The sequence below is a fragment of the Anthonomus grandis genome, chromosome 17 (genome assembly GCF_022605725.1).
Source record: "Anthonomus grandis grandis chromosome 17, icAntGran1.3, whole genome shotgun sequence".
Classification (NCBI taxonomy): domain Eukaryota; kingdom Metazoa; phylum Arthropoda; class Insecta; order Coleoptera; family Curculionidae; genus Anthonomus; species Anthonomus grandis.
Window position 1 is genome coordinate 19,235,587 of NC_065562.1, and position 22,741 is coordinate 19,258,327.

General features: G+C 31.1%; 1 protein-coding gene across 1 annotated transcript in view; it reads right to left on the reverse strand.

The window, feature by feature from the left end:
- The window catches only part of LOC126746414 (uncharacterized), a 101,279-nt gene extending 79,476 nt beyond the window's left edge, over window positions 1-21,803 (reverse strand). The window contains exon 1 of the mRNA XM_050454671.1: window positions 21,569-21,803. The gene's annotated coding sequence lies outside the window, so the exon portion shown is untranslated. The remainder of the gene's footprint in view (window positions 1-21,568) is intronic.
- Between the last annotated feature and the right edge of the window lie 938 nt (window positions 21,804-22,741).

The following is a 22,741-nucleotide window of genomic DNA, read 5'->3' on the forward strand; positions in this document are numbered from 1 at the left end:
AGCTTTCCAGGCAGTTGAAATTGCTTTTCATGTGTTTCAAGTTTCTGCAACAATTTTTTAATTCTTCCAGATACTTGGGGTCATTTTTTTCAAGTTTTCCAGGCAGTTGAAACAATGGTTCAAAAGTATCAAGTTCCTGGAATAATTTTTTATTTCTTCCAGGCACTTGGGCTCATTTTTCAATCTTTCCAGGCAGTTAAAATTGCTTTTTATGTGTTTCAAGTTCCTGGAATAATTTTTTATTTCTTCCAGGCACTTGGGCTCATTTTTCAAGTTTTTTCAGGCAGTTGAAACAATGGTTCATAGGTATCAAGTTCCTGGAATAATTTTTTATTTCTTTCAGGCACTTGGGCTCATTTTTCAAGTTTTTTCAGGCAGTTGAAACAATGGTTCAAAAGTATCAAGTTCCTGGAATAATTTTTTATTTCTTCCAGGCACTTGGGCTCATTTTTCAAGTTTTTTCAGGCAGTTGAAACAATGGTTCAAAAGTATCAAGTTCTTGGAATAATTTTTTATTTCTTCCAGGCACTTGAGGTCATTTTTCAAGTAATTTCAGGCAGTTGAAACAATGGTTCAAAGGTATCAAGTTCCTGGAATAACTTTTTATTTCTTCCAGGCACTTGGGCTCATTTTTCAAGTTTTTTCAGGCAGTTGAAACAATGATTCAAAAGTATCAAATTCCTGGAATAATTTTTTATTTCTTCCAGGCACTTGGGCTCATTTTTCAAGTTTTTTCAGGCAGTTGAAATAATGGTTCATAGGTATCAAGTTCCTGGAATAATTTTTTATTTCTTCCAGGCAATTGGGGTCAATTTTCAAGCTTTCCAGGTAGTTGAAATTGCTTTTCATATGTTTCAAGTTCCTTGAATAAGATATGATTTCTTCCAGACACTTGGGCTCATTTTTCAATCTTTTCAGGTAGTCGAAATTGCTTTTCATGTGTTTCAAGTTCCTGGAATAATTTTTTATTTCTTCCAGGCAATTGGGGTCAATTTTCAAGTTTTCCAGGTAGTTGAAATTGCTTTTCATATGATTCAAGTTCCTGGAATAATTTTTTATTTCTTCCAGGCACTTGGGCTCATTTTTCAAGTTTTTTCAGGCAGTTGAGACAATGGTTCAAAGGTATCAAGTTCCTGGAATAATTTTTTATTTCTTCCAGGCAGTTGAAACAATGGTTCATAGGTATCAAGTTCCTAAAATAATTTTTTATTTCTTCTAGGCACTTGAGCTCATTTTTCAAGTTTTTTCAGGCAGTTGAAACAATGGTTCAAAGGTATCAAGTTCCTGGAATAATTTTTTATTTCTTCCAGGCAATTGGGGTCATTTTTCAATCTTTCCAGGCAGTTAAAATTGCTTTTCATGTGTTTCAAGTTCCTGGAATAATTTTTTATTTCTTCCAGGCACTTGGGCTCATTTTTCAAGTTTTTTCAGGCACCAGAAAATAATACTTTTTAAGAAAATTGACAAATGATTTACATAGCTGGTCTTTTATCGCAATTCCGCAATGTATATTACGTTCCGATATTCATAGTTAAATTTCAACCAAAAATAAACGTTTATTTAACTATCGTGTCTCTAGATAAAATGGTAACCTTTCTCGGCTTCCTTATCCACCTCAGTTTCAACTTGTGCAACTTGTACACTCAAATTTTGGATATTTCCACTCTGTAATGACCTACTGTTTGTTTAACTGAGGCCATTGTGCTCATACTTTCAAAATATTTACATTACAATGAAGACGCGTGAGGGTAATTTCTGGTCTGGGCTACGGCTGGAAATTTAATGAAAGGGTAACTGGACGTTGCTTAGGCTTATAGGATCAATAGAAACCGACTTATTTGGCTAAATATCATGAGGCATGCAATAAGTGACTTTTTCTGGATTTTCTCTAAAACTATTATATAAAAAAATAAAAAATTATCAGAGACTATTGTAGATCAAAATCTACTCTACAATTTAAGTCTGTTGCTCCTATAAAAAAATTTTATTAAGCGTTTTTATAGGGCAGATTCCGGACTATAATTTTCATTTACATGAAAACTTTGTACAACGAGCTATTCCACCAAAAACCTGTAAAAAAAAAGCCTCTCCCTCTCTCTCCCCAAAAAAGTGCAGCATACTTAAATAAATGTTTTAAAAAGGGCCTTTTAATAAAAACGGCCCACATAAGCTTTACTTTTTCCATAAAAATTCCCCGCTTTAAAAAAGGCCAACGGCTTCCCTACTTAAGGGAAATTAAAAGGGGTGCATGGACCCAGTTTTACTCCAATATTCTCCCCATACCCCCCCAAAAAAAATGACACATTTTTAATAAACACGAGGCCACTCTTGTATACGCGAAATCGAATTTTCTGTTTGCGCCTTTTGTTTGCGTTAACGAATCCAGCGTAAACAAAAAAAAAAAAAAGAAAAACAATTTTTCCATAGTAAAAAGCGAGTGTCCAGTTTTGAAGCACATTCGCCAGGAAAATTAATCGACGTACCAAACAATTAACACAGTGACTGAAAAGTAGCTAGGAAAACTTTAAAGTTTCCTTACATGGATGTATCCAGAAAAGAGTCCCAACTTAAATTAGTTATCCGATAGGAATGACCCGAATGTCGAAGTCTTCCAGATAATTTCCCTCCTACTTGAGAACGGACTTTGTATGCCCGGCAAGTACGTTATTTATATTCCCCGGATGAACTCTAGAAGTTTTCCCAAATACGTACAGAGTCAGTCGGGTCTCGTTCTGTATTGTAATTGATTTTCGAATAATGTACCGGGCCGGATTTATGAATCGTCAGTCCAGGAAGTCACACACAAAAAAAGAGCATTTATTTTCAACGATTTAGATGTGAAAAAAAGACAATAAAAGCATGCTGAAGTGCTTAAAAAATTATATATATATATATATATATATAAATACTAAAGCAGACTATATAGCTGAAGGACCCTCCAAGAGCTATCTAATTTGTACCTTCCATAATGGTTGTCAAGTCAGTTTAGGTGAGATTGCAAGAAAACCGTCAATGTTAGGAAAAAATTGTATTGTAGACTTTTGTAGGTCTAAGTGTAGTCTACAAGTTTGGTTCTTACAAAATTTTTTATAAAATTAATAGAAATTGAGTTATTTGAACAAATACGACGGTGCAACCACAACCAGTGAGCGTCGGGTCGGTTTTTTCGGGTTTTCTCAAAAACTGTTACTTTTACAAAAAAAAATTATAAAAGAATTTTGTAGGTCCAAGCTTAGTTTACAATATTGGTAAATACAAAAAATTTTATAGGATTAATAAAAACTGAGTTATTTGACCAAATATGAGGGTGTAACCCTAACCAGTGAGCAGCAAGTAAGTTTTTAACGGTTTTCTCAAAAACTGTTACTTTTACAAAAAAATTTTATATTAAAGTTTTGTAGGACCAAGTTTGATTTACAATTTTGGTTCCTACAAAAAATCTTCTAGGTTCAATAGGAAGTAAGTTAATTGGACAAATATGATGGAGCAAGCTTGCCCAGTGAGCGTCGGGTCCCTTTTTCCGGATTTTCTCAAAAACTGTTGTTTCTACAAAAATTTGTTAAATATAATTTTTGTAGATTGGAATCTGTGCTTCAATTTTGGTTTCTACAAAAAATTTCGTAAGACCAATACAAACCGAGTTACTCGACCAAATATGTCGATGCAACCTCAACCAGTGTGCGTCGAGTCGGTTTTTCTCATTTATCTCAAAAACTAATACAACTACAAAAAAATTTTATGAAGCACTTTTGTAGATCGAAGCTTGGACTATAATTTTGATTTCTACAAAAAAAATCATGGGACTAATACAAACCGAGTTACTCGATCAAATATGACGGAGCAACCATAGCCAGTGAACGCCGAGTCGGTTTTTCTCATTTATCTCAAAAACTAATACAACTACAAAAAAATGTTATAAAGTACTTTTGTAGACCGAAGCCTGGGCTACAATTTTGATTTCTACAAAAAAAATCATGGGACCAATACAAACCGAGTTACTCGAACAAATATGACGGAGCAACCATAGCCAGTGAACGCCGAGTCAGTATTTCAAATATTTCTCAAAAACTAATACAACTACAAAAAAATTCTATAAAGCACTTTTGTAGACCGAAGTCTGGACTACAATTTTGATTTCTACAAAAAAAATAATGGGACTAATAGAAACTGAGTTATTCGACCAAACATGGTAAGGCAACCACAACCAGTGAGCGTCAAGTCAGTTTTTCTCACTTTTCTCAGAAACTAATACAACTACAAAAAAAATTTATTAAGCATTTTTATAGACCAAAGCCTGGACTACAATTTTGATTTCTACAAAAGAAATCATAGGACCAATACAAACCGAGTTATTCGACCAAACATGCTAAGGCAACTACAACCAGTGAGCGCCGAGTCAGTTTTTCTCACTTATCTCAAAAACTAATACAACTACAAAAAAATTTTATGAAGTACTTTTGTAGACCGAAGCTTGGACTATAATTTTGATTTCTACAAAAAAAATCATAGGACTAATACAAACCGAGTTACTCGATCAAATATGACGGAGCAACCATAGCCAGTGAACGCCGAATCAGTTTTTAAAATTTTTCTCAAAAACTAATACATTTACAAAAAAGTGTTAAAAGGCACTTTTGTAGACTAAAGTCTAGACTATAATTTTGATTTCTACAAAAAAAATCATGGGACCAATACAAACCGAGTTACTTGAGCAAATATGACGGAGCAACCACAACCAGTGAGCGCCGAGTCGGTTTTTCTCATTTATCTCAAAAACTAATACAACTACAAAAAAATTTAATGAAGCACTTTTGTAGACCGAAGCCTGGGCTACAATTTTGATTTCTACAAAAAAATCATAGGACCAATACAAACCGAATTACTGGACCAAATATGACGGAGCAATCATAGCCAGTGAACGCCGAGTCAGTTTTTCTCACTTTTCTCAAAAACTAATACATCTACAAAAAAATTTTGTTAAGCACTTTTGTAGACCTAAGCCTGGACTATAATTTTGATTTCTACAAAAAAAATCATGGGACTAATAGAAACCGAGTTACTCGACCAAATATGACGGAGCAACCATAGCCAGTGAACGCCGAGTCAGTTTTTCAAATATTTCTCAAAAACTAATACATCTACAAAAAAATTTTGTTAAGCACTTTTGTAGACCTAAGCCTGGACTATAATTTTGATTTCTACAAAAAAAATCATAGGACCAATACAAACCGAATTACTGAACCAAATATGACGGAGCCATCATAGCCAGTGAACGCCGAGTCAGTTTTTCTCACTTTTCTCAAAAACTAATACATCTACAAAAAAATTTTGTTAAGCACTTTTGTAGACCTAAGCCTGGACTACAATTTTGATTTCTACAAAAAAAATCATAGGACCAATACAAACCGAGTTACTCGAGCAAATATGACGGAGCAACCATAGCCAGGGAACGCCGAGTCGGTTTTTCTCATTTATCTCAAAAACTAATACAACTACAAAAAAATATTATAAAGTACTTTTGTAGACCGAAGCCTGGGCTACAATTTTGATTTCTACAAAAAAAATCATAGGACCAATGCAAACCGAGTGACTCGAGCAAATATGACGGAGCAACCATAGCCAGTGAACGCCGAGTCAGTATTTCAAATATTTCTCAAAAACTAATACAACTACAAAAAAATTCTATATAGCACTTTTGTAGACCGAAGTCTGGACTACAATTTTGATTTCTACAAAAAAAATCATGGGACTAATAGAAACTGAGTTATTCGACCAAACATGGTAAGGCAACCACAACCAGTGAGCGCCGAATCACTTTTTCTCACTTACCTCAAAAACTAGTTTGTCTACAAAAAAACTTCATAAGACACTTTTGTAGATCACCTTCCATTCTACAATTTCACTTTCTACAAAAAAATCCGTACAACCAATAGCAACCCGGCAATCACCTCGGATATGTCAAACTACTTTGGGACATTCACGCCCCCCTTTTAATACAATAAATACGTACTTGACCAGAATTTTAAACCGAGTTTAACTTGCCCAAACAAGTTTCCCGTTTTGTATAACAAATAAACCGGGTTTATTTATATTCTCCCGTGGGAGTTTAGAGGGCGAGGGGGGAGGGGGAGGGAGGTACGAAAACCCGTGAGGTCTCCCAAGTCGCTTTCCGGTTTTGCATTTTTGATTTTTCTCGACTGTGCCGATTGAAAGTTGAATTTTAAGAAGTTTTCCCGATGTCACAGTCACTTATGCAAATGTTGTATACGAGAAAAACCCGCACAGGTATAAGACTCGACTGTATAAAAAGGGACGGAGGGAGGAAATTATTAATGAAGTCAAATCTGGATCCAAAAATCTATTACGTTTATTGGGTTAAGTCGAGGCTCAGTATAATCTATTTATGAGAGTTAAACAATGGAGTTTCCACCCTTATTTTGGATTTCGCTAAAATTGGGTTATATGTGAAAAGGGATGAGCGCGAGACAGGACTTTTTTAGAATATCAACAACAAAGGGGCGAAATATACTTTGATATTTCATGAGAAACCCTTGTAATGTCACGACGGTGCATTTTTTTCATTAATTTAAATGTTGTTTTTGCATGGGTAGGGTTTAGGCTTGCTTGGATCTTTTTAGACCTAAAGTAATATTTGTAGAAAATATTCGTCTGATTATTATGGTTTTTGTTTCATTGAAATGTTCCCATTAGTTTTCAAGATACGGGATTTTAAAGTGAGCCATCACCATAAAAAGTCAAACCTTGTCACCGAACCTTGCTACCAAAAACTCTGATATCTCGAAAATTATTTCTCGTATCAACTTGGACCTTAAATGACATTTTTTGAGAATATTCCTCTTAATATCAAAATTTTTGTTTCATGGGAATATTCCCAATAGTTTTCAAGATATCGGGTTTTAAAATGAGCCATCACCATATAAAAGTCGATGCTTGGCACTAGACCTTACTACCAAAAAACTCTGATATCTCGAAAATTATTTCTCGTCTCAACTTGGACCTTAAATAACAATTTTTGAGAATATTCCTCTTAATATAACAATTTTTGTTTTATAAGAATATTCCCAATAGTTTTCAAGATATCAGATTTTAAAGTGAGCCATTACCATATAAAAGTCGATGCTTGGCACTGGACCTTGCTACCAAAAAACTCTGATATCTCGAAAATTATTTCTCGTATCAACTTGAACCTTAAATAACAATTTTTGGGAATATTCCTCTTAATATAACAATTTTTGTTTCATGAGAATATTGCCAATAGGTTTCAAGATACGGGATTTTAAAGTGAGCCATCATCTTATAAAAGTCGATGCTTGGCACTGGACCCTGTTACCAAAAAACTCTGATATCTCGAAAATTATTTCTCGTATCAACTTGGACCTTAAATAACAATTTTTGAGAATATTCCTCTTAATATAAAAATCTTTATTTTATGAGAATATTCCCAATAGTTTTCAAGATATCGGATTTTAAATTGAGCCATCACCATATAAAAGTCAATGCTTGGCACTGGACCTTACTACCAAAAAACTCTGATATCTCAAATATTATTTCTCGTATCAACTTGGACCTTAAATAACAATTTTTGAAAATATTCCTCTTAATATAACAATTTTTGTTTCATGAGAATATTCCCAATAGTTTTTAAGATACGGGATTTTAAAGTGAGCCATCACCATATAAAAGTCGATGCTTGGCATTGGACCTTGCTACCAATAAACTGTGATATCTCAAAACGTATTTCTTGTACTAACTTGGACCTTGAATACCATTTTTAGGAATATTCCTCTTAATATTACAGTTTTTGTTTCATAAGAATATTCCCAATAGTTTTCAAGATATCGGATTTTAAATTGAGCCATCACCATAAAAAGTCAAACCTTGTCACTGGACCTTGCTACCAAAAAACTCTGATATCTCGAAAATTATTTCTCGTATCAACTTGGACCTTAAATAACAATTTTTGAGAATATTCCTCTTAATATCACAATTTTTGTTTAATGAGAATATTCCCAATAGTTTTCAAGATATCGGACTTTAAAGTGAGCCATCACCATAAAAAGTCAAACCTTGTCACCGAACCTTGCTACCAAAAACTCTGATATCTCGAAAATTATTTCTCGTATCAACTTCGACCTTAAATAACATTTTTTGAGAATATTCCTCTTAATATAACAATCTTTGTTTCATGAGAATATTCCCAATAGTTTTCAAGATATCGGACTTTAAAGTGAGCCATCACCATATAAAAGTCGATGCTTGGCACTGGACCTTGCTATTAAAAAACTCTGATATCTCGTAAATTATTTCTCGTATCAACTTGGACCTTAAATAACAATTTTTGAGAATATTCCTCTTAATATAACAATTTTTGTTTTATAAGAATATTCCCAATAGTTTTCAAGATATCGGATTTTAAATTGAGCCATCACCATAAAAAGTCAAACCTTGTCACCGGACCTTGCTATTAAAAAACTCTGATATCTCGAAAATTATTTCTCGTACCAACTTGGACCTTAAATAACAATTTTTGAGAATATTCCTCTTAATATCACAATTTTTGTTTAATAAGAATATTTTCAATAGTTTTTAAGATATCGGACTTTAAAGTGAGCCATCACCATGAAAAGTCAAACCTTGTCACCGGACCTTGCTACCAAAAAACTCTGATATCTCGAAAATTATTTCTCGTATCAACTTGGACCTTAAATAACAATTTTTGAGAATATTCCTCTTAATATAACAATTTTTGTTTCATAAGAATATTCCCAATAGTTTTCAAGATATCGGATTTTAAAGTGAGCCATCACCATGTAAAAGTCGATGCTTGGCACTGGACCTTGCTACCAAAAAACTCTGATATCTCGAAAATTATTTCTCGTATCAACTTGGACCATAAACAATAATTTTTGAGAATGTTCTTCTTAATATCACAATTTCTGTTTCATGAGAATATTCCCAATAGTTTTTAAGATATCGGATTTTAAAATGAGCTTTCATCATATAAAAGCCAAACCTTGTTACTGGACCTTGCCACCAAAAAACTCTGATATCTCAAATATTATTTCTCGTATCAACTTGGACCTTAAATAGCAATTTTTGAGAATATTCCTCTTAATATAACAATTTTTGTTTCATGAGAATATTCCCAATAGTTTTTAAGATACGGGATTTTAAAGTGAGTCATCACCATATAAAAATCGATGCTTGGCACTAGACCCTGTTACCAAAAAACTCTGATATCTCAAATATTATTTCTCGTATCAACTTGGACCTTAAATAACAATTTTTGAGAATATTCCTCTTATTATTACAATTTTTGTTTCATGAGAATATTCCCAATATTTTTCAAGATATCGGATGTTAAAGTGAGGCATCACCATAAAAAGTCAAACCTTGTCACCGGATCTTGCTATCAAAAAACTCTGATATCTAGAAAATTATTTCTCGTATCAACTTGGACCTTAAATATCATTTTTTGAGAATATTCCTCTTAATATAACAATCTTTGTTTCATGAGAATATTCCCAATAGTTTTTAAGATATCGGATTTTAAAGTGAGCAATCACCATATAAAAGTCGATGCTTGGCACTGGACCTTGCTATTAAAAAACTCTGATATCTCGAAAATTATTTCTCGTATCAACTTGGACCTTAAATATCATTTTTTGAGAATATTCCTCTTAATATAACAATCTTTGTTTCATGAGAATATTCCCAATAGTTTTTAAGATATCGGATTTTAAAGTGAGCAATCACCATATAAAAGTCGATGCTTGGCACTGGACCTTGCTATTAAAAAACTCTGATATCTCGAAAATTATTTCTCGTATCAACTTGGACCTTAAATAACAATTTTTGAGAATATTCCTCTTATTATTACAATTTTTGTTTCATGAGAATATTCCCAATATTTTTCAAGATATCGGATGTTAAAGTGAGGCATCACCATAAAAAGTCAAACCTTGTCACCGGATCTTGCTATCAAAAAACTCTGATATCTCGAAAATTATTTCTCGTATCAACTTGGACCTTAAATAACAATTTTTGAGAATATTCCTCTTAATATAACAATTTTTGTTTCATGAGAATATTCTCAATAGTTTTTAAGATATCTGATTTTAAAATGAGCTTTCATCATATAAAAGCCAAACCTTGTTACTGGACCTTGCTACCAAAAAACTCTGATATCTAGAAAATTATTTCTCGTATCAACTTGGACCTTAAATAACAATTTTTGAGAATATTCCTTTTAATATAACAATTTTTGTTTCATGAGAATATTCTCAATAGTTTTTAAGATATCTGATTTTAAAATGAGCTTTCATCATATAAAAGCCAAACCTTGTTACTGGACCTTGCTACCAAAAAACTCTGATATCTAGAAAATTATTTCTCGTATCAACTTGGACCTTAAATATCATTTTTTGAGAATATTCCTCTTAATATAACAATCTTTGTTTCATGAGAATATTCCCAATAGTTTTTAAGATATCGGATTTTAAAGTGAGCAATCACCATATAAAAGTCGATGCTTGGCACTGGACCTTGCTATTAAAAAACTCTGATATCTCGAAAATTGTTTCTCGTATCGACTTGGACCTTAAATAACATTTTTTGAGAATATTCCTCTTAATATAAAAGTTTTTGTTTCATGAGAATATTCCCAATAGTTTTTAAGATACGGGATTTTAAAGTGAGCCATCACCTTATAAAAGTCAATGCTTGGCACTGGACCCTGCGAACAAAAAACTGTGATATCTCAAAAATTATTTCTTGTACTAACTTAGACCTTAAATAACAATTTTTGAGAATATTCCTCTTAATATAAAAATTTTTATTTTATAAGAATATTCCCAATAGTTTTCAAGATATCGGACTTTAAAGTGAGCCATCACCATAAAAAGTCAAACCTTGTCACCGAACCTTGCTACCAAAAACTTTGATATCTCGAAAATTATTTCTCGTATCAACTTGGACCTTAAATAACAATTTTTGAGAATATTTCTCTTAATATAACAATTTTTGTTTCATGACAATATTCCCAATAGTTTTTAAGATATCGGACTTTAAAGTAAGCCATCACCATATAAAAGTCGATGCTTGGCACTAGACCTTACTACCAAAAAACTCTGATATCTCGAAAATTATTTCTCGTCTCAACTTGGACCTTAAATAACAATTTTTGAGAATATTCCTCTTAATATAACAATTTTTGTTTTATAAGAATATTCCCAATAGTTTTCAAGATATCAGATTTTAAAGTGAGCCATCACCATATAAAAGTCGATGCTTGGCACTGGACCTTGCTACCAAAAAACTCTGATATCTCGAAAATTATTTCTCGTATCAACTTGGACCTTAAATAACAATTTTTGAGAATATTCCTCTTAATATAACAATTTTTGTTTTATAAGAATATTCCCAATAGTTTTCAAGATATCGGACTTTAAAGTGAGCCAACACCATATAAAAGTCGATGCTTGGCACTGGACCTTGCTACCAAAAAACTCGGATATCTCGAAAATTATTTCTCGTATCAACTTGGACCTTAAATGACATTTTTTGAGAATATTCCTCTTAATATCAAAATTTTTGTTTCATGAGAATATTCCCAATAGTTTTCAAGATATCGGGTTTTAAAATGAGCCATCACCATATAAAAGTCGATGCTTGGCACTGGACCTTGCTACCAAAAAACTTTGATATCTCGAAAATTATTTCTCGTATCAACTTGGACCTTTAATAACAATTTTTGACAATATTCCTCTTAATGCCACAATTTTTGTTTCATAAGAATATTCCCAATAGTTTTCAAGATATCGGATTTTAAAGTGAGCCATCACCATATAATAGTCGATGCTTGGCACTGGACCCTGCGAACAAAAAACTGTGATATCTCAAAAATTATTTCTTGTACTAACTTGGACCTTAAATAACAATTTTTGAGAATATTCCTCTTAATATAACAATTTTTGTTTCATGAGAATATTCCCAATAGTTTTTAAGATACGGGACTTTAAAGTGAGCCATCACCATATAAAAGTCGATGCTTGGCACTGGACCTTGCTATTAAAAAACTCTGATATCTCGTAAATTATTTCTCGTATCAACTTGGATCTTAAACAACATTTTTAAAGAACATTCTTCTTATTATTGTAATTTTTATTTCATAAGAATATTCTTAATAGTCTTTTAGTTATAGGGCTTTCAAATTGACCTTAGGGCACTAAGACAGATTTTGAACGTAACCATTTGTCTACTTTAACTGCCTGGAAATGGGCCTGAAAATTGCTTCAATTGCCTGGAATTGTCAAAATATTACTATTTTAGGCATTTTTAAAATGACTATTGAATTCTACAAAATGGCGGATTTACAGCACATTCTAGAATTAGGAAAAACAAAATGGCGACTCACGAATCTTTGGGTGTTTCTCTTGAAACTTTGGGCGTGTAATAAAAGTTCCACTCGAGTCGAATATAAATATTGTATACACACACACACACCCACACAGACACAAGTTACAACGGGGAGTTTATATCAAAGTAAAGTCGCCGTTTCAAAGTTTCACTTCATCTCGACGAAATTCTTATCGAAAGTCGCACGGGGCCCGGATAAATGGCTTAAAGTCCAGAAACTTTTCCGGGACTCACTCCGGGAAGATAAAAGAACTTAATTAAATTTTTCGCCTTTTTCCCTGGGATTTATAGCGCGTCGGTGAACGAATTTCCATCATAGAAAAACATATTTTGAAGTGCGAGTTAGGCAATGCCACATTAAACCGCACACAACAACGAGTTTTATGTTGATGATGATAATAATAACGCGACATATCTGACGAAAACAGTACCATAAAGTCCCCTTTAATTCACAAAGTTTTACTGAGTTTCAGTGTGAAACTGGAAAAGTGGAAAGAGTTACGACCTCCTGCATAGTTTCATTGGATTCGGGAGGTTTAAAGTATAAAGTAATCAGTTTTTCCGTAACGTGCTTCTTCATTATAATTAATTTTAATAGAGCTTTCTGACCTGGGTTTGGGCGCTCCTGGATGAACTTGACTCGGGTCCAAGTCAGGAGTAACTTAAAAATCAATATTACAACATTTTAGCCACTCTGTATCAAGATATTAAGTTGCCAATATGGGATAAACTATTTTACTTCTTCCAGGCACTTTATTATGAAAAATGTCAATATCTTGATTTCTAGTGGATGGATTTCAATAATTTTTTCATTAGTTCTTTGAAAAACCCTTGAAGTATCTTCAAAATCAATAATCATAATATTTTACCTACTAAAAATTAAGATATTCAATTTCCAATAAGACACAAATTATTTCACTTCTTCCAGGCACTCCAGTGAAAAAATGTCAATATCTTGATTTCTAGTGTATGGATTTCAATAATTTTTTCATTAGTTCCTTGAGAAACCCTTGAAGTATCTTAAGAATCAATAATCATAATATTTTACCTACTAGAAATCAAGATATCTCTTTACCAATAAAACACAAATTATTTTACTTCCTCCAGGTACTCCAGTGAAAAAAATGTTAATATCTTGATTTCTAGTGTATGGATTTCAATAATTTTTTCATTAGTTCCTTGAGAAACCCTTGAAGTATTTTAAAAATCAATAATTATAATATTTCAGCAACTAGAAATCAAGATATTCAATTTCCAATAAAAGACAAATTATTTTACTTCCTCCAGGTACTCCAGTGAAAAAAATGTTAATATCTTGATTTCTAGTGTATGGATTTCAATAATTTTTTCATTAGTTCCTTGAAAAACCTTTAAGGTATCTTGAAAATCAATAATCATAATATTTTACTTACTAGAAATCAAGATATCTTTTTACCAATAAGAGACAAATTATTTCACTTCTTCCAGGCACTCCAGTGAGAAAAATGTTAATATCTTGATTTCAAGTGTATGGATGTCAATAATTTTTTCAGTATTTGTTTGAAAAATCCCTGAACTATCTTAAAAATCAATAATCATAATATTTTACTTACTAGAAATCAAGATATTCAATTTCCAATAAGACACAAATTATTTTACTTCTTCCAGGCACTCCAGTGAGAAAAATGTTAATATCTTGATTTTTAGTGTATGGATTTTAATAATTTTTTCAATAGTTACTTGAAAAAACCCTCGAAGTATCTTGAAAATCAATAATCATAATATTTTAGCCACTAGAAATCAAGATATCTACTTACCAATAAGACACAAATTATTTCACTTCTTCCAGGCACTCCAGTGAGAAAAATGTTAATATCTTGATTTCTAATAGATGGATTTTAATAGTTTTTTCATTATTTCCTAGAAAAACCCTTGAAGTATCTTAAAACTCAATAATCATAATATTTTAGCCACTAGAAATCAAGATATCCAATTTTCAATAAGAGACAAATGATTTTACTTCTTTCAGGCACTCCAGTGAGAAAAATGTTAATATCTTGATTTCTACTATAGGGATTTTAATAATTTTTTCATTAGTTCCTTGAAAAACTCTTGAAGTATCTTAAAAATCAATAATCATAATATTTTAGCCAATAGAAATCAAGATATTCAATTTCCAATAAGAGACAAATGACTTTACTCCTTTCAGGCACTCCAGTGAAAAAATGTCAATATCTTGACTTCTAGTATATGGATTTCAATAATTTTTTCATCGGTTCCTTGAGAAACACTTGAAGTATCTTAAAAATCAATAATCATAATATTTTAGCCACTAGAAGTCAAGATATTCAGTTTCCAATAAGAGACAAATTATTTTACTTCTTCCAGGCACTCCAGTGATAAAAATGTTAATATCTTGATTTCTAGGGTTTGGATTTCAATATTTTTTTATTAGATCCTTGAAAAATCCTTGAAATATCTTAAAAATCAATAATCATAATATTTTAGCCACTAGAAGTCAAGATATTCAGTTTCCAATAAGAGACAAATTATTTTACTTCTTCCAGGCACTCCAGTGATAAAAATGTTAATATCTTGATTTCTAGGGTTTGGATTTCAATATTTTTTTATTAGATCCTTGAAAAACCCTTGAAGTATCTTAAAAATCAATAATCATAATATTTTAGCCACTAGAAATCAAGATATTCAATTTCCAATAAGACACAAATTATTTTACTTCTTCCAGGCACTCCAGTGAGAAAAACGTCAATATCTTGATTTCTAGTGTATGGATTTCAACAATTTTTTCATCAGTTCCTTGAGAAACCCTAGAAGTATCTTAAAAATCAATAATCAAAATATTTTAGCCACTAGAAATCAAGATATTTAATTGCCAATAAGAAACAAATTATTTTACTTCTTCCAGGCACTCCAGTAAGAAAAATGTCAATATCTTTATTTCTAGTGTACGGATTTCAATAATTTTTTCATTAGTTCCTTGAAAGACCCTTGAAGTATCTTAAAAATCAATAGTCATAATATTTTATCCACTTTAAATCAAGATATTCAATTTCCAATAAGACACAAATTATTTCACTTCTTCCAGGCACTCCAGTGAGAAAAATGTCAATATCTTGATTTCTAGTGTATGGATTTCAATAATTTTTTCATTGGTTCCTTGAGAAACCCTAGAAGTATCTTAAAAATCAATAATTATAATATTTTAGCCACTAGAAATCAAGATATTCAATTTCCAATAAGAGACAATTTATTTTACTTCTTCCAGGCACTCCAGTAAGAAAAATGTTAATATCTTGATTTCTAGTACAGGGATTTTAATAATTTTTTCATTAGTTCCTTGAGAAACCCTTGAAGTATCTTAAAAATCAATAATCATAATATTTTACCTATTAAAAATTAAGATATTCAATTTCCAATAAGAGACAAATTATTTTGTTACTTCCAGGCACTCCAGTGAGAAATATGTTAATATCTTGATTTCTAGTAAAGGGATTTCAATAATTTTTTCATTGGTTCCTTGAGAAACCCTAGAAGTATCTTAAAAATCAATAATTATAATATTTTAGCCTCTAGAAATCAAGATATTCAATTTCCAATAAGAGACAATTTATTTTACTTCTTCCAGGCACTCCAGTAAGAAAAATGTTAATATCTTGATTTCTAGTACAGGGATTTTAATAATTTTTTCATTAGTTCCTTGAGAAACCCTTGAAGTATCTTAAAAATCAATAATCATAATATTTTAGCTACTAGAAGTCAAGATATTCAGTTTCCAATAAAAGACAAATTATTTTACTTCTCCCAGGCACTCCAGTGATAAAAATGTTAATATCTTGATTTCTAGTGTATGGATTTCAATAATTTTCTCATCAGTTTCTTGAGAAACCCTAGAAGTATCTTAAAAATCAATAATTATAATATTTTAGCCACTAGAAATCAAGATATTCGATTTCCAATAAGACACAAAATATTTCACTTCTTCCAGGCACTCCAGTGAGAAAAATATTAATATCTTGATTTCTAGTGTATGGATTTCAATAATTTTTTCATTAGTTCCTTGAGAAACCCTTGAAGTATCTTAAAAATCAATAATCATAATATTTTACCTATTAAAAATTAAGATATTCAATTTCCAATAAGAGACAAATTATTTTGTTACTTCCAGGCACTCCAGTGAGAAATATGTTAATATCTTGATTTCTAGTAAAGGGATTTCAATAATTTTTTTCATTAGTTCCTTGAAAAACCCTTAAAGTATCTTAAAAATCAATAATCATAATATTTTACTTACTAGGAATCAAGATATTCAATTTCCAATAAGAGACAAGTGATTTTATTTATTTCAGGCACTGCAGTGAGAAAAATGTTAATATCTTGATTTCTAGGGTATGGATTTCAATAATTTTTTCATTACTTCCTTGAAAAATCCTTGTAGTATCTTAAAAATTAATAATCATAATATTTTAGCAACTAGAAATTAAGATATTCAATTTCCAATAAGAGACAAATTATTTTACTTCTTCCAGGCACTCCAGTGAGAAAAATATCAATATCTTGATTTCTAGTATATGGATTTCAATAATTTTTTCATTAGTTTCTTAAGAAACCCTTGAAGTATCTTAAAAATCAATAATCAAAATATTTTAGCTACTAGAAATCAAGATATTCCATTTTCAATAAGAGACAAATTATTTTACTTCTTCCAGGCACTTCAGTGAGATAAATGTTAATATCTTGATTTCTAGTATATGGATTTCAATAATTTTTTCATTAGTTCTTTGAAAAACCCTTAAAGTATCTTCCAAATCAATAATCATAATATTTTACCTACTAGAAATCAAGATATCTACTTGCCAATAAGAAATAAATTATTTTCCTCCTTTTAGGCACTCCAGTGAAAAAAATGTTAATATCTTGATTTCTAGTGTATGGATTTCAATAATTTTTTCATTAGTTCCTTGAAAGACCCTTGAAGTACCTTGAAAATTAATAATCATAATATTTTAGCCATTAGAAATCAAGATATTCAATTTCCAATAAGACACAAATTATTTCACTTCTTCCAGGCACTCCAGTGATAAAAATGTTAATATCTTGATTTCTACTAAAGGGATTTTAATCATTTTTTCATTATTTCCTTGAAAAACCCTTGAAGTGTCTTAAAAATCAATAATCATAATATTTTGGCCACTAGAAATCAAGATATTCAATTTCCAATAAGAGACAAATTATTTTACCTCTTCCAGGCACTCCAGTGAGAAAAATGTTAATATCTTGATTTTTAGTGTATGGATTTCAATAGTTTTTTCATTAGTTCCTTGAAAAACCCTTGAAGTATCTTAAAAATCAATAATTACAACATTTTAGTCATTAAAAATCAAGATTTACATCATAGAAAAATGGCTAATGACAATGGCAATGGCAGAATGTCACCCTTTAAAGACCTCTAATGCATCTCTCTTTAATACAGCCTCGAGAACATAAGTCTGTCTTTGTTTGACCTTATTCTTTGGCATCTCTCTCCCACTACTAGTCTAATACAATATTTACCTTTTCCTTTCGAGTACTTTAAGGTTAAATTTTAACCTAAACGAGGTTCATCTCTCTCTCTCTTTATGCGCAATTTTCCTCCCTTGCTGTTTTATGATTTCCACTAGTGCGTATTTCTTTTTCCCGGCGTTATGGCGTAACCTGCCAACGATAATATAGACCATATTGTAAAACATTGACTACATTTTCCCGCTCTTTTTCCACCCCCGGGGGGAATTAATTCCGGGGGTTGTTTTGGATGATGCAACTTTAAAAGGGAAATTTTAAAGTCAGGGGTAGAAACCGTTGAACACGAAGATAAAACTGACGTTAGTCAATTGTATCTATAGCCAGAATGTCATCCAGCAAAAAACAATTTTTTTTGATTTTTATTCGTCGGTTTTATTGAATTTATAAGGGTATTCTGACACGTGTTTGGGCACCTGCGAACGTTTACATCCAGATAGTATCGTTTGTGCAATAGAGATTTAAAATTAGTCCAATTTATTATCCAGTATGTTGAATATTTAGAAATCAATATACATGAGAAATCAAGATATGAAGTTGCCAATAAGAGAGAAATTATTTTATTTCTTCCAGGCACTCCAGTAATAAAAAAGTCAATATCTTGATTTCTAATATATGGATTTCAATAATTTTTTCAGCAGTTGCTTGAGAAACTTTTGAAGTATCTTAGAAATCAATAATTACAATATTTTAGTCAATAAAAATCAAGATATTTAGTTGCCTCTGAGGCCCCTCGTCCACGGAGCCACTGGTTTCTGATGAAACTGTTTTCATACCGTAGTAACAAACCAGTTGGATACTCATTTCTCGTACACGGTAGCGACACAAACGTTATTAGAAAAATATCAGTATCCGATAGTTGGGTGAGATGGCTATTTTGTAGTATTACAATCGAAGATATAGACGCAGAAGAAGGCGATTCTCGGTCCATCCCTACTTAGAAAGAAATTTAAACTGTAGATTGTTTGTAAGCGCCTCAGAATTGCAACTAGATGATGCAAAGTTTCATATGTTCTACAGAATGACTAAAGAAACATATAGACTCCTTCTGAATAGAGTTCATCCTGAAATAGTTAAGAGGAATATAAATATGAGGGAATGCGTAAGTCCCGAAGAAAGGATAACGATTACTTTAAGGTAAGTGAAAAAAATTTATTTATTCGTTCTAAGGAATATTTATTTATTCATTTTTTCACAATGACATGGTAAATACATTCTGCCCAGTACAAGAAGTATTTTGCAACGATGAAACAGGAGTGATTTCTGTGCTTGTGGAGTATGTATCAATTTGATTAGTGGTGGAGGGAAAGGAATGCTGAGAATTATTTGAATAAGATGCAGATGTCATTGTAAATATAGATTCTCTTGAAAGATCAGAGGATGTCCGCAAATCTCCTTCAAACTGATTTATATACGTTTTTGCTGGAGTCATGATTTCGTCTATTCCATTCAGTGTTCTTCTCTTAAATAATTTCCATTGTTCATCTGACATGCTGGTCACTTCATCTAAGAAACATTTTTCGTGTATTTTCAAGACAATTTATTTTACTCCTTCCAGGCACTCCAGTAATATAAACGTCAATATCTTGATTTTTACTATATGGATTTCAATAATTTTTTTAGCAGTTGCCTGAGAAACCTTTGAAGTATCTTAGAAATCAATAATTACAGCATTTTATTTACTAGAAATCAAGATATTTAGTTGCCAATAAGAGTTAAATTATTTTATATTTTTTGGGCACTCCAGTGAGAAAAATATCAATATCTTGATTTCTAGTGCCTAAATTTTTATATTTTTTTTCAGTAGTTGCTTAAAGAACCCTCATGGTATCTTAAAAATCAATAGTTACAACATTTTAACCACTATAAATCAAGATATCCAGTTGCCAATAAGAGAGAAATTATTTTACTTCTTCCAGGCACTCCATTAAGAAAAACGTCAATATCTTGATTTCTTGTGTATGGATTTCAATAGTTATTTCACTGGATCCTTGAAAAACCCTTGTAGTATCTCAGAAATTAATAATTTTAACATTTTAGTTACTAGAACTCAAGATATCCAATTGCCAATAAGAGACAAATTATTTTACTTTTTTCAGGTCTGTAGCGGAACGACCTCTACCTTTGCTATAGTTTGTTCTATTAGAATATCGGGCGTCTTAAATATTTTCTTTATTTGTGGAAATGTATCTTTAAAGCCTACATTTCTGCTCGGAGTAGTCTTATAATTGATTATTCCTTCGTTTGTCACCATTTAATAAAGAAGTGTGGCGCCTTTGACCTCGTGATTCTGTTAAAACGTTTTAATCCGGGTCAGTGCTTTTATTATTTAAAGGTAAAGTTACAACTGTCCTGTTCTTGGCTAGTAATTTATATTATCTATTTTATTATTAAAAGGTGTTGAAACTAAACCCGTAACTGAGGTTAATAAACTAAGAATTTCCGACATTAGTGGTTTCTTTGACCTACGAACCCCCGGGACTAAAAATCCCATTACAGTACTCTAGTGAGAAAAATATCAATATCTTGATTTCTAGTGTCTAAATTTTTATAATTTTGTCAGTAGTTGCTTAAAGAACCCTCTGAATATCTTAAAAAGTAATAATTACAATATTTCAGCCACTAGAAATCAAGATATTCAGTTGTCAATGAGAGACAATTTATTTTATTTTTTCCAGGCACTCCAGTGAGAAAAATGTTAATATCTTGATTTCTAATGTATGGATTTTAATAATTTTTTTATTAGTTGCTTAAAAGCACTTGAAGTATTTTAGAAATTAAGAATTACAATATTTTATTCACTAGAAATCAAGATATTTAGTTGCCAATAAGAGCTAAATAATTTTTTTTTTCCAGGCATTCCAGTGGGAAAAATGTCAATATCTTGATTTCTAGTAAATGGATGTCAATAATTTTTTCACTGGTTACTTGAAAAGTCTTTAAAGTATCTTAAAAATCAACAATCATAACATTTTAGTTACTAGAAATCAAGATATCCAGTTGCCAATAAGAGCTAAATTATTTTGTGTTTTCCAGGCACTCCAGTGAGAAAAATGTCATTATCTTGATTTCTAGTCTCTAAATTTTTATAATTTTTTCAGTAGTTGCTTAAATAACCCTCGGAGTATCTTAAAAATTAATAATTACAACATTTTAGCCACTAGAAATCAAGATATTCAATTTTCAATAAAAGAAAATTTATTTTACTCCTTCCAGGCACTCCAGTGAGAAAAATGTCAATATCTTGATTTTTAGTACTTGGATTTTATTAAATTTTTCACCGTTTACTTAAAAAGCCCTTGAGGTATCCTACAAATCAATAATTATATCATGTTAGGCACCAATAATCAAGATATTTAGATGTCAATAAGAGACAAATTATTTTATTTCTTCAAGGTACTCCAGTGAGAAAAATTTCCATATCTTGATTTCTAGTGTATGGATTTCAATAATTTTTTCACTGTGTCTATTTGATTTTTATTTTTAAAGAGAAAGTACTGGATCGAAAGCTCACTGTTGAGAAAAGTGGACTGTACTTATTGTTTTTTGACAATTAATGATTGTGAGACCTTACCTGGTTTTCTCTCGATTACAGTTTTTCACTCGCGTTAGCTGGCCAGCTTTTTCTCAGTACGAAATGCGGTTTATCCAATAAACACGAGATTGTATCGGGTGGTACTAGAACTACTAGATGCGTGAGCGATGCGGTTTAGCGAATTTACTTCTTCTGATAATGGGTTTCAACGAACTAGCTCAGTATGTTGGACGCGCACCTTTTTATAAGGCCTCAAAACATTCTTTGGATGCGTTTGAATAGAAATACTTTGACTAACTGTTTCTACACAGTGAGCCAAGCGAAATTGAGTTAAAGTTTAATGAAAATTTTAAATAGAATGAAGAATGAACTACTTGATTAAAAATATTGTAAAATTTAAGAAAACTGAACACACTGGTTACTTGAAAAGCCCTTGGAGTATCCTAGAAATCAATAATTCTAACGTTTTATCTACTAGAAATCAAGATATTTAGTTACCAATAAGAGCTAAATTATTTTGTGTTTTCCAGGCACTCCAGTAATAAAAACGTCAATATCTTAATTTCTAATTTATAGATTTCAATAATTTTTTAGCAGTTGCTTGAGGAACTTTTGGAGTATCTTAGAAATCAATAATTACAATATTTTAGCCAATAAAAATCAAGATATTTAGTTGCCTCTAAGAGAAAAATTATTTTATTTCTTCCAGGCGCTCTAGTAAGAAAAATGTCAATATCTTGATTTCTAGTGTATGGATTTTAATAATTTTTTCAATATTTGCTTAAAAGCCCTTGAAGTATCTTGGAAATTAAAAATTACAACATTTTATTCACTAGAAATTAATATATTTAGTTGCCAATAAGAGACAAATTAATTTACTTCTTCCAAGCACTCCAGTGAGAAAAATTTCAATAATTTTTCCACTGGTTACTTGAAAAGCCTTTGGAGTATCTTAAAAATAAATAATTTTAACATTTTAGCCACTAGAAATTAATATATCCAGTTGCCAATAAAAGACAATTTATTCTACTTCTTTCAGAAACTTCAGTGAGAAAATTGTCAATATCTTGATTTCTAGTGTATGGATTTTAATATTTTTTCCGTATTTGCTTGAAAAGCCTTTGGAGCATCTTAAAAATTTATAACTACAACATTTTAGCTACTAGAAATCAAAATATCTGGTTGCCAATAAAAGGCAAATCATTTTACTTC